The sequence below is a fragment of the Nicotiana tomentosiformis genome, chromosome 3 (genome assembly GCF_000390325.3).
Source record: "Nicotiana tomentosiformis chromosome 3, ASM39032v3, whole genome shotgun sequence".
NCBI classification, from domain to species: domain Eukaryota; kingdom Viridiplantae; phylum Streptophyta; class Magnoliopsida; order Solanales; family Solanaceae; genus Nicotiana; species Nicotiana tomentosiformis.
In genome coordinates, this window is record NC_090814.1 from 81,179,232 (window position 1) to 81,183,902 (window position 4,671).

The window sequence follows — 4,671 nt, forward strand, 5'->3', positions numbered from 1 at the left end:
CACCTCGCCTATACGTCGTTCACATGCTTTTCACATAACAAATATTTTAAGGGTTCTATTCCCTCAAGTCAAGGTTAACCACGACACTTACCTCACTTTGAAAATTCCAATCAATTACTCAACCACAACTTTTCCTTTTAAATTTGTCTCCGAAAACTTCAAATCTATTCATAAACAATTCAATATACTCAACACGAATTATAGGAATTAATTCCATATGAGTTTACTAATTTTCCGGATAAAAATCTAAAATTTATTAAAATATTCGATAGTGGGACCCACGTCTCAAATCCCGGAAAAAACTCACGAAATCCGAACACCCGTTCCGATACAAGTTCAACCATAAAAAAATTGTCCAATTCCGATATCAAATGGACCTTCAAATCTAAATTTTCGTTTTTTGGAAAGTTTTGCAAAAATTCCAATTTCTTTAATCTAAATCCGAAATAAATGATGAATATAGACATGGATTCATGAAATATAATCACTTTTAGTTATAGAACACTTACCCAATTCAAAGTCGTGAAAAATCCCTTTGGAATCGCCAAAATTCGAGACTTAAAACTCAAAAATGAGCAAAAATGGCTAAGACCCTATTTTATGTATTCTGCCCAGCATTTTCGCATCTGCGGCCTATATTTTTGCACCTGCGGTCTCGCATTTGCGAGACAAAGCTCGCATTTGCGTAACAGGGCAGCTTGACCAGTGGCCGCATCTGCGCCCAAAAATGTCGCACCTGCGACATCGCAGAAGCGCACAAGTGACAGCAGAGGCGGTCGTCCTCGCAGAAGCGGCTTGTCCATCGCGGATGCGGTTTCGCACCTGCGCTCATTTCTCCATAGAAGCAGAGCTCGGCAAGGCTGTCCAATGTTGTAGAGGCGACTGGTATTCCGCGGTCACGCACCTGCGCACAAAATGTCGCAGGTACGACACACCAGAACCAACACTGGGCAGCAGGTTCCAATTGCTCTGTGGCTCGTCCGAAACTCATCCGAGCCACTCGGGACCTCGTCCGAATATTCCAATAAGTCCAGAAACATAATACGGACTTACTCGGGGTTTCAATTCACGTCAAACAACATCAAAATTACAATTCACACCTCGATACGAACTTTGAGTTTTAAACTTTTTCATTTGCAAATCTCGTGCCAAAACATATTAAGTGAATACGGAATGACTTCAAATTTGGCACACAAGTCCTAAATGACATAACAGAGCTATTCAAATTTCCAGAATTGGATTCCGGCTCCGATATCAAAAAGTCAACCTCGTGGTCAAACTTGGAAATCTTTAGCCTTTAAATTACTAGTTCCGTTAAATAGTCATAACTTGAGCTAGGAACCTCCAAATTAAATTTCGGGCATACGCCCAAGTCCTAAATCATGATACGGAGCTACTGAAACTATCTAAACACTGATCTTGGCCCGTTTGCTAAAAATGTTGACCAAAGTCAACTCAGTTGAGTTTTAAAGCTCTATTTCACATTTTAATCCATTTTTCACATGAAAATTTTCCGAAACAATTTACGGACTGTGCACGCAAGTCGAAGAATGATAAATGGTGCTTTTCGAGGTTTTAGAACACAGAATTACTTATTAAATTTAAAGATGACATTTTGGGTCATCACATTCTCCACCTCTAAAATAAACGTTCGTCCTCGAACGAAGTTAGAAAAAAGTACCTGAGCTGGAGAAAAGGTGTGGATATTTACTCCACATGTCCGACCCGAACTCCCAGGTAGATGCCTCTACCGGCTTAGCTCTCCATTGCACCCGAACTGAAGGATAACTCTTAGACCTCAACTGTCGGACCTGCCGGGCTAGAATAGCCACCGGCTCCTCCTCGTAAGTCAAATCTTTGTCCAATTGGACTGAGCTGAAATCTAACACATGGGACGGATCACCATGATATTTCTGGAGCATAGACACAGAGAACACCGGATGAACCGCTGATAAACTAGGTGGTAATGCAAGCCTATATGCTACTTCACCCACCCTTTCAAGAATTTCAAAGGGTCCGATATACCTAGGGCTCAACTTGCCCTTCTTTCCGAACCTCATTACACCTTTCATAGGTGAAACCCGGACCAATATTATTTCTCCAACCATGAATGTAATATCACAAACTTTACGGTCTGCATAACTCTTTTGCCTAGACTGAGCTGTGCGAAGTTGATCCTGAATAATCTTAACCTTATCCAAGGCATCCTGTACCAAATCGGTACCCAACAACCGAGCCTCTCCTGGTTCAAACCAACCAACTGGCGATCGGCATCGCCTTCCGTATAATGCCTCATATGGAGCCATCTGAATGCTCGACTGGTAGCTATTATTATAAGCAAACTCCGCAAGTGGCAAAAAATGATCCCATGAACCTTCAAAGTCTATAACACAAGCGCAGAGCATATTTTCCAATATCTGAATAGTGCGCTCTGACTATCCGTCTATTTGTGGATGAAATATTGCCCTCCAAAAATATGAGATAAACTGTGTACCTCGATCTGAAATAATAGACACGGGCACACCGTGAAGGCGGACAATCTCACGAATGTAAATTTTAGCTAACCTCTTTGAAGAATAGGTATCTGCTACTGGAATGAAATGTGCTGACTTGGTCAACCCGTCCACAATGACAACTGCATCAAATTTTCTCTGAGTCCGTGGTAACCCAACAACAAAATCCATAGTGATATGCTCCCACCTCCACTCAGGAATTTCTAACTTCTGAAGCAAACCACCAGGTCTCTGATGCTCGTACTTAACTTGTTAACAATTCAGACATCGAGCTACACGTGCAACTATATCCTTTTTCATTATCCTCCACCAATAATATTGTCGCAAATCTTGATACATTTTGGCGGTACCTGGATGAATAGAATACCTGAAACTATGTGCTTCTTCAAGAATTAATTCACGAAGCCCATCCACATTAGGCACACAAATACGACCCTGCATTCGTAGAACCCCATCTTCCCCCACAACAACTTGTTTGGCATCACCGTATCGCACCATGTCCTTAAGGACAAGTAAATGAGGATTATCATACTGCCTCTCTCTGATGAGCTCATATAAAGAAGACCGAGCGACTGTGCAAGCTAGAACCTGACTGGGTTCTGAAATATCTAACCTCACAAACTGATTAGATAAAGTCTGAACATTTGCAGCTAATGACCTCTCACCAACTGGAATATATGCAAGACTGCCCATACTCACAACCTTTCTACTCAATGCATCGGCCACCACATTGGCCTTTCCGGGGTGATACAAAATAGTAATATCATAGTCTTTCAACAACTCCAACCATATTCTCTGCCTCAAATTAAGATCTTTTTGTTTGAACATATACTGAAGGCTGCGATGATTAGTAAATAGCTTACACGAGACACCGTAGAGGTAATGCCTCCAAATCTTCAGCGCATGAACAATGGCTTCCAATTCTAAGTCATGAACAGGATAATTCTTCTCGTGAATTTTCAACTTCCGCGACGCATATGCAATTATCTTGCCATCTTGCATTAATACTATACCAAGCCCAATGTGAGATGCGTCACAATATACCGTAGATGATCCTGAACTTGTTGGTAATACCAACACTGGCGTCGTAGTCAAAGCGGTCTTGAGCTTCTAAAAGCTCAACTCACACTCGTCTGACCATCTGAATGGGACACCTTTTTGGTCAATCTGTTCAATAGGCTTGCTATAGATGAAAACCCTTCCACGAACCGACGATAATAGCCTGCTAAACCTAGAAAACTCCGGATCTCTGTAACTGAAGTAGGTCTAGGCCAATTCTGAACAGCCTCAATCTTCTTAGGATCCACCTTTATGCCTTCTGTCGATACCACATGCCCCAAAAAGGCAACTGAGTCTAACCAAAACTCACATTTTAAAAACTTGGTATATAACTGATTATTCTTCAAAGTGTGAAGCGCACTTCGAAGATGCTGCTCATGCTCCTCTCGACTGCTGGAGTAAATTAAGATATCATCAATGAATACAGCCACAAAAGAGTCTAAATAAGGCTTGAACACCCGATTCATCAAATCCATAAATGTCGCCGGGGTATTTGTCAACCCAAATAACATCACTAGGAATTCGTAATGCCCATACTGAGTTCAAAAAGTTATTTTAGGGACATCAGAGGCCCTAATCTTCAATTGATGGTAACTAGACCTTAAATCGATCTTCGAAAATACCTTGGCACCCTGAAGCTGATCAAATAAGTCATCAATTCTTGGCAGCGGATATTTGTTTTTGATAGTGGCTTTGTTCAACTGCCGATAATCTATAGACATCCGCATAGAGCCATCTTTCTTCTTTACAAATAATACTGGTGCACCCCAGGGCAAGACACTGGGTCTAATGAATCCCTGATCAAGCAAGTCTTGTAACTGCTCTTTCAATTCTTTCAACTCCGGCGGGGCTATACGGTATGGTGGAATAGAAATGGGCTGAGTGCCCGGAGCCAAATCAATACAGAAGTCAATATCTCTGTCGGGTGGCATCCCCGGTAGATCTGCAGGAAATACTTTTGAAAATTCACGAACAGCTGATACTAAGTCCATAGAAGGGACATCCGCAATGGGATCGCGAATATAATCCAAATAGGCTAGACACCCTTTCTCTACTATACGCCGAGCTTTCATATAAGAAATAACTGTGCTGGAAGAAT